The sequence below is a fragment of the Ursus americanus genome, chromosome 8 (genome assembly GCF_024610735.1).
Source record: "Ursus americanus isolate L20-20 chromosome 8, mUrsAme1.1.p, whole genome shotgun sequence".
NCBI lineage: Eukaryota > Metazoa > Chordata > Mammalia > Carnivora > Ursidae > Ursus > Ursus americanus.
In genome coordinates, this window is record NC_142134.1 from 5,585,490 (window position 1) to 5,601,712 (window position 16,223).

A 16,223-nucleotide genomic window follows, 5' to 3' on the forward strand; every position below is an offset into this window, starting at 1 on the left:
CTGTGTGTTTCTTAGACAAAAACCACATCTCTAGGCAGACTACTGGCTGCACAGATTCCTTGGAAATACTTCTAGCGCTCTCTTGAAAAAAAATCAAAGTTGGTTGGAGCTGAAGGCAAAGGGAAAGAATTTTTTCCTTTTTAATGTACTGTAAAGTGTGTGTTAATGATGTAATTACAATATATGAAGATGTTAATGTAATAAATACAAAGTTAATCCGTTTTGGACTTTATTGTATCGTGTTGTCCTTGTTTGTGGAGTAATGTAATTGGGACAGAGTAATTAATACCCTACAGAGGGATTAGCAGCAAATATTGAGATAAAGGCACAAAGAGACAAAAGGAGTCGGATGGGGGTGTAGAAAGTGCTGAGCTGGGAAGCCCTCCCTGAGGGTGAGGTTGAGCTTTCCTGACTCTGCCCCCCCATGTCCACATCTGCTAGTGACTCAGCTGAGTCATCCAGGTAAGATGCATTAGAAAGGACGGAGCTCTGAGGGGGCCCCCTTCTTCTCTGTAAGCAGTTTGGGATGAGGAATGATGTTCCAGCCAAGCCACCAGCGCTCCGTTGGGCTTTGCTGTGTCCTCAGAAAGGTTTTCCCATCTCTGTAATTACATGTTTTTGTTATTTTGTTATTAAAATATCTTTTTGGTCCTCATTTGTTCTCTACAAATCCTAGAAAATGAGAGCCAAATCAGGAGGAGTTCCTCAAAATGAGTACTTGTGTTTATAGGAGAGCATGGTGGGCCTCTCAGGGCCAGCAAATTGTTCCAGTTAATTTTTCTTGCCCCTTTTTATTGGTTCTGGGGTTTCTAATGGTCAGCCTGGGCTTCCAGATTGAAGTCATTAACTCTGACCCACATAGGAGGGATTTGAGAAGAGGCAGTAGAGAGGAGAGAGTGGAGATTGAGCCGGAGTCTCTTGTTTTCCACAGAAAGTACAGTTGGAAAAACTTCCAGGAACGAGGTTACACGCTTCTTCACGGCTCCTGCTGGGGCAGCAGAGAGGAAGGTCTTTCTGTACCTGTCTGCGCGTGGCTGGCGTTGTAAATCTTCTTAAGCGGCAGGTTTCTAATTTTTAATGGAAAAGTAGGCTCTCGTGTTGTTAAAAATTCTGTGGTTTGGCTCCAAAATCAATCAACTCCATTTGTTCACAAGCGAATTAGACATGATTTCTGGTTTTCTTTTAATTATTTGTGCTCCCGTGCTATTCGTGACTCATGTTGGTTCTCATGGTCCTCATCTCGTGGTGTCTGTCCTCCTCCTCTCCTTGACTTTTCTCTGGGCAGCCTTCTCCAGGTTGCATAGCTGTGCTGTCCTGCACGGCTCTGTGCAGGAGGGTTGAAGAAGCAAATATAGATGGGGCTCCCAGCCTACCTGGAAGTCTGAGCCTGGGGTAATTAAATCCTCAAAATCTTTCCAGTTTGCCTCAGGGTAAGAGAGGTCAGCCAGACAGCTCAGCCTCACTAGGCAGTCTGGGTCAGGAGATGTTTCCGTGGACTGATTCGTGGGGTCGATAGGCTGGTCTCTGCGGCGGGCTCCGTCAGCCCCCATCTGCACTAGCTGACCATCACGGGTGGTCACCACCTCCAGTAGTTTCTCAGACCTCTGTGTGTAAAGCCGTCATCTAAATGCATATGGTTACAATTGTGATGGGCAAGAGCTTATTTTTCTTAGAGGAAAGTTATGTTGCACCTAGTATTTCTATTTTCTCTAGGCAAACAGGTATGAAAGATTTTTTTTCCTAGACGAAATCACTAATGGAAGAAAATGCGGTTGTGTAATATGAAAATGTCACAGAGCAGATATCTTCGGCAGTCATCATATATGCATATAAATTCTTTTGTAGGATGATTTAAACATCCTTTTGGATCGAAAAGATTTTTAAAAAAACCTAATGGGGCATATAAATACAAGTGTGTGAAAAATTTCACATACACTCTCACAGAAAATTTCCCAGAACTGCAATGAAATAATTAAAAAAAAATTTTTTGTGCCTGTCCTTCATGTTGTTTATGGAGATCTGACTTGAATAAACATAGCCCGGGAGCTTTTGCTTTCCACAGATAAGCCTAAATGCCTTCTTGGTGCTGCACGAGGTGGCTGGGATTAGAGAAAGTCTTGAAAAGCGACACGGGTGATGGAGAGTGATAGCTGTGTTTGGCAGCTTAATGTGGAAGTACATTCTCATAATGCAGTTTTCCTGTCTTTATTGTTATCTTACACTTTTACTGGGAAAACGAATCGCAATGTTATTTCAAAGAAGTGTTAAAAAATAATCAAATTGAACAGAAAATGGAGCTCTGGCCTTTGCTTGAACATTCATGGGCTCTGCTCACGCTCTTGCGGGCTCGCTCTGTGAAAACAACCACGGATCCTTTCTGCAGAGTTGCACGGGTTGTGCTACTAACGGTCTCTCGGGTGATTCACTGGTTTAGGGCTCCAGAGATTCAGGCGGCTCCTGGCTCACGTGTGAAATGCTGCGCTGGGGCATAGGTTTGTGGAGGTTGAGAACTTTTTTTCTTCCTCTGACTGAGGTTGCGGTGATTCTGATCGGGGGAAGAGGAACATGCATGAGGAAGCTGGAGATGCAGGATGGAGCTGGGAGCGTGGAGGGAGCCCAGCCGGCCGGGGCTCACTGGGCACGGATGTTTTGTGGCAGCTGACCTTGCCCCCTCTGAGGACCTGGGGGCGGCAGCTGCTCTGCCCCCCCTCCCCCGCCCAGCCCCTCCACCCAGCACATCTCCCTATGTCCTTGACATTTGTAATGACATCAGGGATAGTTATTATGTACTAGAGAACATAGGACAACGGTCAATGGTACGGGGTGTATGTGGGTGAAAGATAGACCATCCTTCCTCTGTCTAGAAGCCTTCCACTGGTGTTGCGTGGGGAGGTGTGCCTTGCAGGCAGTGCCCTGCTCGAGGTAGAGGAAGGGACTCCTAGGATGGCCAGAGGAGGACTGGAAGAGGAGCGGAGAGCTGTGCTGTACCTGTATCTGGTCTTGAGAGAGCGGGACCAGAGTAATTAGCTATTTCTTCTATAGTTTGGTGGGACAAAGGCGAGAATTGGAAGGATGTTCAGGTATGGGCACATGCATAATTTTGTTCACTCTTTCAGATGCAGTATGCCAGGAGGACCTCTGTCTCAGTGCTCGTTTCATCCTAGAGCTCAACAGTCCTGTCTATTCTACAGAACTTCACATTCCTCTGCAGTGGATTTCAAGTCTCCAATCCAGTGGGCGTGATTTTTCTAAATAAAGGGCAGACTATTCTCAGCTTTCAGAAAGGGAAGGGACTGTGACTGTTTTGTTTGCATCCTATCCCCCAGCGCAGGGTTTGGCATATTATAAATGCTAATAAATACTGGTGGAAAGAAGGGAAAAATCCAGGGGTTATTGTTTGGGAAAGGGCCGGGAGGGAAATTCATCTCTTGAGTAGATAAACCGAATTTAATTCTGGGATTATTTTCTCTTTCAGGGTAAGCATTTAGGGGGATGGTGAGTGAACTTTTTCACAGGTGGGTTGGCTCTTCAGGGATCAAGGTGATGGAGTTTTCAGCTCCTGTTTCAAGTTCATTCCGGGGGGCGGGGGTCAGTGAGACTTGGGACTGCCTCCTGACCACACAGCTTTGCATAATTGATTAACTCCGCATAGCTGTTTGCACTTCTTTCCTAAAATAAATTTCATTTTCTAATTAGCTCTCCAGAATTAATAAGTGCCAAAAACCAGGATGTGTGTTGAATCTTATGGTCTGATGTGATGTGGGCAGCTCCTCTCTAAGGTGTAATTAATGATCTTGCATCTCTCAGGGCTTTCTTAGTTCCCCATTTGGTAAACAGGTCTCTGAAAATAGCTAATATTTATGGTTTACCATGCACCAGGCATTGAACTGAGGACTTCATCTTTGATTGTCTTTTTATCATGACAGACCCCCTAAGAATTAGCCCTGTGAGAATCTCCATTTCTAGCTGTGGGGACTGATTGACAAAGAGGGGAAGTCTCTCCGCGTTGACACAGCCAGTAAACAGTGGAGTTGGATTTGAGTCGGAACAGTTGGGCTCCGGAACCAGTGCTCCGGAAGGCTGGGAGACCTTGCTGCTTTTCTTTCTCCCCGGTAGTCCCGTTTTCCTTGGCGCTTTCTCACTTCTGCTGTCTGTCCTCCTGACACTCTTGTCAGATGCGAACTGGTGTGAATGGGTACAGTTCTGGTCTGAAAGAAATGGACCCAAGTACCATAGAAACCTGGGTTAAAGATGCTGGCAAATCCCATCACTTGCATAATGATAGGTCATGATCCCTTGATGCGTTTGGAAGTCAATTTTGGAGCAATACGATGAGGGAAAGGTGTGTATTTTACACCAGCAGAGACGCTTGGGTAGGAGAAGCCAGAGGATGAGACACTTGGAGTTTGAGTGGAAAATTACGGATTCTGGTTGGCACGCCTGTCGGAAAATTCTAAGGGCAGTAAACCTTTTAAATTCAGTACATCAGTGACTTTTGGATGAGAAGCGCCAGGTACTGTAGATCACAGCCCTTTGAGGTGTCGCGCGAGCATTGTGGTTGATAAGTGGGGTGACGCTGCTGCTTTTCTCTCATAGAAATAAGAGAGAGAGGATGAATTGTTTTATAATTTAGTTTTAGATTTTGGTTTTTATCTTACAGCGGAATATAAAACCAGTTTTTAATCTCCATGAATATCAGGATAGAGGACTTAATTAAAGCAAGAGCTAAGTTTATGCTAGAAAAAAATCTTTATTAGTCATAACCTCTTTTGAAGTAAAATGTCTAGATAATCAAAGATAATCAACATATCCAGATACTCTAATTTGTTGGATGTGCAGTTTTTTTCCTTTTTTAATTTAAAAAAATTTTTAAATTTTAAGATTTTGTCAGAGAGCACTGTGTGTGGGCACAAGCAGGGGGAGCAGCAGGTAGAGGGAGAAGCAGGCTCCTTGCTGAGCAAGGAGCCCAACATGGGGCTACATCCCAGAACCCTGGGATCATGACCTGAGCTGAAGGCAGATGCTTGACTGACGTCCCTCTTTTTTTTTTTTTTTAAAGCAAAATATATGTATATTGTGTACTTGGCAGTATAACTTCAAGATTCGTGTCATTACAGATTGATTTTTGAGTTCAATAATTTGAAGTTTTAGTAAGATAGAAAAGTAGATGTGTGCATATAAACTGAGGGAGGAAAAAAAATAATACTGTTTCTCTTATAAATCATGTGAAATCCAGAAGGTGAGAGAATACTCTAGGCCTTCAAAGAAAGGAAATAACTATTTTTTTCTTTTAAGGAAGTTGGATGGGCATGGCTTTGGATATAGTATTCAGGATATTGTACTGTAGTCTCTAATGAAAGAGGGAAAAGCTCATAGAATATTGTGTGAGGTACTGGTTATTTAGAAAATTTTTAAACCATAAGAAGTCTTTTTTCCCCCGTTAATTGAGATATGGAGAAGAGCTTGGATATTATTTCCTGACCCTCCTTTTCATTCTGAAGAAAAGGAGCCCATGGGTCAATCCCAGTGGCTCTGGCTGGTAGTCACCTAGTAAGTAATCACCGAAACCTGGTAAATAGAGGAGGAAATACAAATGCTGAAGAGCTTCGAGGGGAAAGATGAGCATTTCTGTTGTGTCATTGGGAAAGACACTGACAGTATGGGCTTGCTCTTCTTTAACCGCCCCCCCCCCATTATAGATAAACTATGTGTTCAAATCATTCCTCCAAATTCAGAAAGCTTGTATATAAATGAGTGTGAGAGGAGTGTGTGTGTGTGTGTGTGTGTGTGTATAGTGCTTGTCTGTGCTAATTTATATATTTTAAAATAATTTTACATTTTCCCCCAAATACTTGTATATGTACAATATATTTATATTTGTGCTTCATTTTTTTTTTTCCGATCTACCACTCCATAGTGAGCTTTCCTCTGTGTTGCTAGATACTCTTTGAAAAGGGGACTTGTAAGCTCTGCATCCCTGCGGCTTTGGAGAGCAGATTTGTCCCTTGCCACTTGGCGCTCAGTGTCCCGGTGTCTGCTGCTTGCCCCTCTCAAGTCCTCTGCACACTCCAGCTCCAACCTGCTTCAACCAGCTCACTCTTAGTCTTCATCGTAGTCTTGCTTATTTCGATGGATTTAAATAAAGCGATAAGTGGGTAAAGACTGTTTTCACCAGATTACAAAAAGTAGGCTTGGTTGGGCAGAGCCATCTCTGACCTGTTCAGTACGGTTCTTATTTGTCCATTGCGGGTCCGGCCCCTTGTTAAGCACCTTTCATGCTTTGCCATAATATTCATAGTTACCGTGGCTTGGAGGTGGCTTTCTCATTTTAGGAAAGATGAAACCAAGGCTGAAAGAAAGGTACAAGGCAGAGCCAGGTTGGGAAGCTGCGTCTGTCTCCGTGTCCTTTGATCACCTACTGTTTCTTTTCATGGTGACTCATTGCCATGCAGGGAGGGGGAGAAATCTTGGTCGGGCACATGACGAACTAGCGCAGCTTGTGCTAACGACTACCGTGTCCCTGTGAGACTGCAAATACAGATGGTCCCTTGGTTCAGGATCGTTCAACGTACGATTTTTCGACTTCACAATGGGACAAAAGCAATACACGTTCAGTTGAACCCATACTTCAGATTTTGAATTTGGACCTTTTACCAGGTTAGTGATATGCAGTAGGTACTCTGTCGTGTGCTGGGCAGTGACAGCAGCTGTACCTCCCAGGCAGTCACGAGATCCCGAGGATGAACAATCGATATACTTAAAACCACTCTGTTTTTCACTTTCAGTACAGTATTCAATAAATTACACGAGATCGTCAACACTTTGTTATAGAACAGGCTTTCCGGGGGCGCCTGGGTGGCTCAGTCGTTAAGTGTTTGCCTTCGGCTCAGGGTATGATCCCGGCGTTCCCGGATCGAGCCCCACATTGGGCTCCTCCGCTGGGAGCCTGCTTCTTCCTCTCCCACTCCCCCTGCTTGTGTTCCCTCTCTCGCTGGCTGTCTCTATCTCTGTCAAATAAATAAATAAAATCTTAAAAAAAAAAAGAACAGGCTTTCCGTTAGATGATTTTGCCAACTGTAGGCTGCTGTAAGCATTCTGAGCATGTCTAAGATAGGCTAGGCTCGCACGTTTGGTAGGTTAGGTGTATCGGATGCGTTTTCAGCTTAGAATATTTTCAACTTATGGTGGGTTTACTGGTGTATAACCCCATTGTAAGTTGAGGAAGACCTAGTCCTTGGTAAGGTCTAGTCCTAAAATCCCTTAAGTTAAAGACGTCTCTGGGGGAATGCTTGAGATCTCTGAGGAATAACTTTAAAGTCTCATGAGGATTAGTCTTCTGTGACATGCATGTGTGTAAAGTAAATGCTCTTGGTGGAGAATAGAAAATAGCCTTTAACAAAATTTCTGATCCATGAGGGAGGAACCCTGCCAATCATTAATAGTTGGTAAGTTTACAAAAAATACATGCAGCTCAAGTTCTGTAAGTGCTAAACCTTTAAACCTTGAGAGCTTGATGGTTTTGGTGACAAGGGTTAACTCAGGGATTAATAAGTCAAGCAATCTAGAAAGTTAGAATTTCTCCTAGTGCCAATTTAGTTCAACAAATACTTTCCCAGGCCACATGGAGTTGATAGTCTTGTAGGAAATTCTTGGCCTTTTTTTTAAATGATGAAATTGTGGCTAGTTTTGTAAATATAGTTTATTCTTGACTCTGTAAACCATGGGTCAGATTAATTTAATAATGCCCTAAGGGAAGTGAGTTGATGAAGAGCGGTTTCTCTGCTTCTTAGCAGTGTTAATGACCCACTTCCACCATGAGATTCCAGTGTTCTTGAGTTGTCTAAATGCTTTGGTGTTCCTTGCCATGTAATTTTAAACTACATGTAGGCACATTTTTTGGGATGATTTTTATCATATTGTGCTTAAAAAAATAAGCTAAACCAGACTAAAATCTAGAACATTTTGTGCTGCTGTTCATTCCGATTGTTTAGTCATTGGTGGGTGATAGGAGGAGGGGAGCAGAACTCAACAGTTTGAGGATTCTTGCTTTCAAATCAAAATAGTATTAGATGACTTTTTAAAAGCTTTTATTTATTAGCGTGCGCGAGCGAGCTGGGGGAGGAGCAGAGGTAGAGGGAGAGAATCTGAAACCGACTCCGTGCTCAGTGCAGAGTCCAGCTCGGGGGCTTGATCTCACAACCCTGAGATCGTGACCTGAGCGGAAACCAAGAGTCAGGCGCTTAACTGACTGCGCCACCCAGGCGCCGCAGATGACTGGTCATGTATGGTTTCAAAAAATGATTCATTTATCTACTTTAAAGCACAGTTACTCTGACTGAAAAGTTGGTATTTGATGACTTGGAGTTACAAAATGCAGTAGACAATAGGGAGGAAGAATCGTTTAGAATATATATTTGCTCGCGGGCATTTGTATCGCCAGATCAGACCATAGAAAAGAACTAAAATTCTGGGTCTTTGAGCTTGTTGACCCAGTGTCTCCTGGAAGAACCCCTTCGGACATTTCTAGAAATGATTATAGTTGCTTGGGTTGGTAGCCATGCACAAAGCATGAACAGAACCAAATAAAAATTTTGTAAATTAAGAAAAAAATGTGCTTTTCTGGTTGCAGTTTCTGTGCAGTAAGGAGCTCTGCAGCCATGGGGTCCACAGGCCCTCTGTGGTCCATGCAGGTCTTTGGGTGCAAGAAGGTGGCCACACATGGCGCAGTGGCCTCATCAGGGTGAACAGGCCGCCCCGCAGGGTGATGAGCCGCGCACGCGGCATCACAGGCTCCTGGAACTGTTCTGCTCTGGGCCAAGGAGTGATTTGCCAGGGTGGACATCTGAGTCTGCGTGAAGGGGGTGGTCTTGTGGCCCAGATTGATGCAATCTGTCTCCGAAGCCCTGGTAGCCTATTACCAGAAATACGTGGATGAGGCTTGCAAGGAGAACAAAGACATCCTCACCCAGTATGACCGGACCCCGCTGCTAGCTGATCCCCATCACTGCAAATGCCCCAAAGTTTGGAGGTCTTGGTGCCCGTGCTTGCTACCAGAAATCCTACCCATCAGCCCATCGTGAGGGTCAGGGTTCACCTTTATAATAAACGATGGTCGTGGGGAAAAAAAATTTTTTTTTAAATGTGGTAATGGAGAAAGAAGTATATGTTCCCAACACCCCGCAGCCCCTCCACCGTAGGAAAAACGGGTTTGTAGCATTTTTCTTGGGGCTGAGTGTATGTTACTTCAGTGCCGTCCTTGATGAAAACAACATATGGTTAGTTTTATGAGGACTTGGAGACAGATGGTGACCTATGGGCTAATTATGCAGTGGGCAAGATTCTTTAAACAAATCACTGTGATTGTGACATGGCTCTTTCTCAGGAGTTAGACAATCTGGACTGTTTATTGTCAATGAGGTAAACATGTTCCAGGTGAGTGGGGAAAAGGTGCTACATGAGGGAAGTGTATTTACAATTTCTTTTCATCTCCATATTCATTTTAGTGGCTAAAGGCGAGAAAGGGAGGCCAGAGGCTGGAAGAGGTGGTATGGCAAAGCCGTGGCTTCTGGGAAGACGGCATGATTTGGGGCGGCTGCCTTTCTGGAGGGCTGAGGGTTTCCCCTGTTAACATCACCGTTTTAATTGCTTTGAGCGGACCTCTTTCTGAAGTCCTCCTTGCCCTCTGGAAACATAACATCGGGAACCTGAGCAAGCTACTGAGATGACCGGGCCGGGCAGTTTCCCGCTCAGAGCTTTCCCACGCTTTCCAGTCCTCCTGGAGTGCCCGTTTGCAGACAGCTCAGGACTCCGTTTCGCCCAGCCCCGCGTTAACATGGCCTCCCCTTGCCTTCTCCCTGGCTTGAGTTTCCTTCCCCACACTGACATAATTTTTACTCAGCTATTTGCTTATGGTATTATATCTCCTTCCCCAAAGGTAAGCTTCACGAAGGCAGGGGCTTTGGTCTGTCCTCCGCTGTGACCTCGGCCTCTGGAACAGTGTGGGCATGTGGCAGTATGTATGTATGTATGTATTTATTTAAAAATTTTATTTATTTGACAGAGAGACAGCGAGAGAGGGAACACAAGCTGGGGGAGTGGGAGAGGAAGAAGCAGGCTCCCAGCGGAAGAGCCTGATGTGGGGCTTGATCCCAAATCTCCGGGATCATGCCCTGAGCCGAAGGCAGATGCTTAACGACTGAGCCACCCAGGTGCCCCAACACGTGGCAGTATTTAGATACTTGCTGAAGAAAGTAATTGATGAGTTAAAACTCTTTAATTCTCATGACTGTGCTGCAACCTAGGCTTTGCTCTCTCGTTTGTATTCTGGTCAGCTGTCTCGTGCACTGCCCCTGGGCTCCCAGTTCTAGTGTTGGGCCCACTGTGGTGGTGAGGTCTGTCTTCTCTGTGTCCCCCACTGGACTATCCCATCCTTAACGGTGGAAATCTTGGGGGGTCATCACTGCGTCCACAGTGCCCGGTGATGTGCAATGGTACTTGTTTATTAAATGTATGAACAAACTAATTCAACCAAGGGAAATAGTCACTGCCCTGGGCTGTTTTCTTCACAAACTCCTGTGCGATAGAGGGTTTCATGCCCATTTTACAGATGCTCAAATTGAGAGAAGCAGCCATGATTTAAATCCAGATGGCTGACTTCGAGGCCTGTCTCTGATATTTCGGTAGTTCCTAACCGTTTTAAGTACAAGGACTGCCCCCCTGCCCAACTGTCAAATTTCCCAAACCTCACATGATAGATTTATTTTGTTTTAATGTTTATTTATTTATTTTTAAAGATTTTATTTTTTTTAGAGTAGTTTTAGGTTTACGGTAAAATTGAGAGGACGGTACAGAGATTTCACATGTACGTCCTGCTCTTACACACGGATGACCTCCCCCATTATGAGCATTACTCACCAGAGTGGCGGGGATGAACCTGCACGGACACATTATAATGCCCAAAGGCGGTAGTTTCCCTTACGGTTCACTCTTGGTGTTGTCTATTCTGTGGGTTTGGGCAAATGTAGAATGACACATATCCGTCATTATAGTACATGTATTTTTGCTTATCTGATAGAATGGAATTTTATTATACAATTTTTGGAAGTGTAATAGTATTTTTATTAATGTTTTAATTATACTAACATTATAAATTTGAAAAGAGCTGACCCACTCTATGGGACGTCTTCTTGTCTGTGACCATTCTTGGTGCTCCTGGGGGCTTGCCGGCCCCTTGCAGACACTGTCCCCTGGCAGCCCCGGGCCCACCTGTCACCACATCGTCCCACTTCGGCAGCCTGCTGCCTCCCCTCCGTCAGTGGCACAGACTTCTGGGTGGGCCCATTTCTTCACCTACCCTTCAGGATGTGAGGTGTCCTGGGCTGTCGGCTTTTGCTTTTGTCACTGAGGCCCGGGGCCAGCCCCTTTCCTCACTTCTAATTTGTTGCTCTATCATAAGTCTCTGGTTTGAAAGCCAGGTAATGCAGCCTGCTAGAACTCGTTGGAGTGAGAAAAGTGGGCAGGTGGGCTCCGAGTGAGCTGTAGGAACTCCTGCTACCCGGGGTTCGGTCTGTCGTGACTGGCTGTAGGCCCTGGCAGCCCTGATTCTTGGGCCTCTCCAGGTACTGACAGCTGTCACCCGGGTACTTCCTACATCCTAGCCAGTTTCGCTTGGTTCTATGGGAGGAAGTTTGTGGACTTAGGGGGGCAGAGAGGAGAAAATGCGGGGGAAGATGAAAATGCATTGACCTGGTCAAGGGTGAACAAGGGGAAAGTCGGTGTCATGTGGATGCTTCTTCGAGACCTTCTCCCTCTGTCTGTGTCCCTCCCTCCCTGGCTGTGTCCTCCTTCCCTGTCTGTATTCCTCTCCCTCTGTGCCCCCCCCCCACCGCCCCCCTGCTAAGCTACCCTGGCTCTCAGCTGGTTTGGACATTGTATTGTGTTTCTTCATCTGCATGTTTTTTCCTTCCGACCCTGAAATTTGCATTCAGGATTTATATGTGCTTATAAACAGGCAAATTAGGGGTACAGACAAGCTGCTCCAGTGGATTGTAGCCTGTGTACGATGGGAATATTAGTTTTTCTGCTGCTCTATCACAGATCGTAGCTAAAATTGCTTTCACGTGGGAGTCTCTAGACTGCAGCTCGGGGTAACCAAGTCCTACCGAGTGTATCTCCAGCCATTTGCCATTGTCTGTGCCCCTTCTCCATCATAAGGTTGAAAAGCCACCACAGAAATGAGCTACTGCTCTATTTCTCCACCCATCTACTAATTTACTCATCCATCTGCCCATCTCTTCATACCGTAGCTTTTCCAAAACCAAAATTTAATTTTTAAATATATACAATTTAATACATATTAAAAATACATGGTTTAAGGAGTCATAATGTAAGCTAGAGGATAGATAGATAGACGATGGCATTGGAATATCTAATAATAAATATTTGCTATTAACGTATATTTTTGTCTTTGATTACTTTTAATTAGGAGAATGTGTAAGGGGAAAATAAGGGATAAAAGTAATGCTTTCACACTGGTAGGCAGTTGAACTTCTGAAAGTGAGCTGCAAATGTTTTCTGAGCCTCCTATCAGCCAGTGCAAGGAGTGAGCACAGTCAGCCTCATGTTACAAAATACATACTATTGCTTAGAGAAGTCATAGAACCTAGTAAAGCCCCTACAGTAAATAAGAATTTCCTATAACGTTCCTCAGTGTTGGCTAGTGGAACAACCATAAGAGCAGACTACCAGGGACAAATGTAGTTTTGAAGGCCTATTCTATGGAAGGTGTAATGGAAGTATTTGTTCCCCCGTTTTTCCAGTCTTACTCTTCTGCAAACACGGCTAGTACATTTTACTCAGGCGAGGATGGAGGATGGGGCTGAGGGAGGAAAAAAACGTAGGCAGAAGGTTTGAGCCCTAACCACGACTGTCTCTGTGTCTGCTCTTGATAGCTCTGCATTTCTTTTATGTCGGCCATTCATGCTCTCAGCTCTGTGTTTTCCTGTGTACCTCTGTTGACCCTGTCATGGTGATTGAGGAAGATCCTTGGTCTTTCCAAGATTTCCAATTTTGAGTGGCCCTAAAATGTTTTCTTTGGTTTACATACTTGAGATTATTATTCTTCTGGAAAAGTCTGTTGAGTTGCAAGATAACAGTATCCTGGAATTGTTTTGCTTTCTAATTTTGCCTTATCAGCTCTGAGATTTTGTGATCTCTTAAATTTTCAGTGAGTGGAAAATTAAATTAATATGAGTTACAGTTTGGGAATTCTGTACCAGATGATGAAACTAGATGAGTGTGTGGTCTTTACGTAGGCAGGCAATGCATTACGTGAGGGTTTGGTTTTTGGCCTGAATAGTAGATGTTTGCCTTTCCATGGGCTGTCCTCAAGCTGGCATCTGCCTTTATTTTATTACTGACAGTGTTCTACACATGTTGCTGCAGTCTCTCAGCAAAGAGCACATTTTCTAGTCCTCTTACTATTTATTTTCACCACGTATAGAATGAAAGACAGTGGGGCGCCTGGCTGGGCCCAGTCAGTTGAGTGTCGACCTTCAGCTCAGGTCGTGATCTCAGGGTCCTGGGATCGAGCCCCGTATCGGGCTCCTTGCTCAGTGGGGAGTCTGCTTCTCCCTCTGCCTGCTGCTCTTCCTTCTTGTGCGCACGCTCTCTCTGTCAAATAAATAAAATCTTTAAAAAAAATGAAATAAAGTTAGGTATTTGATTTAAAATCAACAAGATGAAAAAATAACATTGATTCTTTTTAAAAATAATTTGGCTCTTTTGGCTGAAAAAGCTTGGTTCTCTCGCTCATGGTGTTCATTATTTTAGATGTCCCCATTGTCCTCTGTATGTACCCTCATTGTACCACCTCTTTTTACTAAAATAACAAATTAACCTGCCTGTCAACACCACTAGACTAAGCTCTCTGAAGACAGGGCTCCCAGTGACTGGCGGAGTTCTATCTGGCACATTGTCAATGCTCAGTAAACTTTCGTGACGAGAACGAGGTGCCCGGCAGTATAATGAATACCTTTCTGGTCCCACTCGGTCATTGGCTTGCCCGTAGTTACTATGTGTCATCTTAGATGGACATCTCGAGCCAAATTCGGGTTCTACAAACCTCCTCCCTGTGTGTTAGAGATGGGGAGTCCCCGAAATCGAAAATCTCAGAGTCCTCTTTGCATCTGCCCCTTTCTGTTTCTCTTGTCATTTACTTTTTTTCCCCCCCCTTCCACATTCCTCTTGCCTCTCGTCTAGTTTATCTATTTTGGTTCCCTAACCTCTGTGGCTTTGAAGCTAGCTTTGCTGACACGAGTCCCCCTTGCTTTCCCAGCCACCCCGCAGATGGCAGAGCGGGTGTTTCCCAGGAGGTTTTACAGAGCAGCGGATCCCATGGGCTGTCCTTGGTTCCTTGAGGACCTCAGCTGTGTGGGCCCAGAAGCGGATTTGAGGAGCACAGCGAGTTCATCTCTCCCTCGTGCTGGCCGGGTTCAGGAAGTGGATGTATAAAGCCAGATTGCCAGCCTACTGACTTACACTGAGGATGGAACGGTTTCTATTTCCATTGCATGGCCTGGGATTCCAGTGTGGGAACAACTAGCACACATTCTCTTCCTGTAGCCAGGCCTGCATGGGGAGCCAAATCAGTATCAGATGCTTCGTTGGCCTGTGCGGAATAGAAGCAAAGAGAAGGGAAGTGTCCGATGGCATCAGGTTAAGTCCAAGGCGTCCAGTTCACGGTCAGGATGCTTGCCAGTGAGAACCCGCAAAGGGAACCGACTTAGGCTGCCTGCGTCCCGCTCCGCAGAGGGCTGACTTTGCCAGGAGATCCAGGGATGTTGCCTGTGGCTCCCTTCTCCCTACTGCTCTCAGTGGCCAGGCCGCCGTGGCTTCCTTAAAATCTTGACTTTTCTCTGCTCTCAGGTCTCACCAGGCCCCATCTGACTGGCATTCTTGCCCCTAGATTTAACACTTTCAATTTTGTAAGTCTTAGAGCTGTTTCTCTGGGATGTCTTTACAAATTTAGTGCTGAGCGCTGTATGATTCTCCTAATTTCAGAGGCTTACTGTTCACACCCCGCCTCCCCAGCCCATAGCTCTACTCTTCAGAAACCTTTTATGCTCCCAGACTCTTACTGATGGAAGTCTAAATTTCTCTGCCTAGTCTTTGAGGTCCTCTGTCAGCCTGCCTGAGCTCTCCAGCCTTCTTTCTACCCTCTTCCTGTCGAGTAAGCAGCCCACAGCAGAAGCCCCAGCGTTAAGTCCTCTTTGGTCTCTGCCAAAGTTTTCTGAGCCCTAAAAAATGTGGTCTATCTCAAGGATTGTTGTCAGGGCCAAATAAGATGATGATGTGTGTTCATTCATTGGTGCAAGACTGTGCATGAGGGAGGTGACTTTTTTTAAGCTATCCTATGTTGAGCACAAGCACTTTGCATGCATTATTTCACTTGGTCTGCTTTGAAGTAGATAACTGTTATTACTCCCATCTTACGGATGAGGCAAGTAATGTTCTAAGAGGTTAGTGTTTGTGCCTGATGTCTCCAGTCTGTTAAGGGCTGCCAGGGTCTGTCCAACTTTAATTGGCTCTCAGCTTTCGGTGCCCTCTGCTACACCACGCTGGAGTCTCCACTCACCCCCACAGAAGCCCAGCTCATTTCTGCATCTCTGCCCTCTCATCCCAGCCAAGAGCTGCCTACTTTTCCAGGCCCCTTTCAGGGTGTATGCCCTCTCCTCTCCTTTTCTTTTCCCCTGCAGCCCTCTCTGCTCATCAGTGTCCCTGAACTCCTGTGGTACTCGAGGATGTACTAGAGTCAGACCCTTCTGGGGTTATATTCAGGCTGTGCTGTGTGGCTTTGAATAAGTCAGTTAACCTCTCTGAGTCGCTGGAAAAATGGACATAATAATGACTGTCGCCTCATGGTGTTTCTGGATGATTCCATAAACTAGTATGTGTGAAAGTTCTTTATAGATGGCAGGGTGTTCCTGTTTTCCTCAATAGATCAGCAACTTTCAGACTTATTTTTACTTTGACCCACAGTAAGGAATACGTGTTAACATCATGACTTGATAGTAGTGAACGTACATGTTTGATTCAGAAGTTCCACAAGAACTTTCTCTCCTATTCTCCCATCTGTGTGTGTGTTAAAAACAATGCTGATTTGGGGTTCCTGGGTGGCTCAGTTGGTTAAGCGTCTGCCTTCAACTCAGGTTGTGATCTTGGGA

At 45.1% G+C, this 16,223-nt stretch overlaps 1 protein-coding gene and 1 pseudogene across 2 annotated transcripts in view; both read left to right on the plus strand.

Moving 5' to 3' along the window:
• TSPAN5 (tetraspanin 5) overlaps positions 1 to 16,223 on the plus strand; it is a 157,884-nt gene that overhangs the window by 63,427 nt on the left and 78,234 nt on the right. The window lies entirely within an intron of this gene.
• Positions 8,578 to 10,049, plus strand: LOC123788742 (small ribosomal subunit protein uS9 pseudogene; annotated as a pseudogene).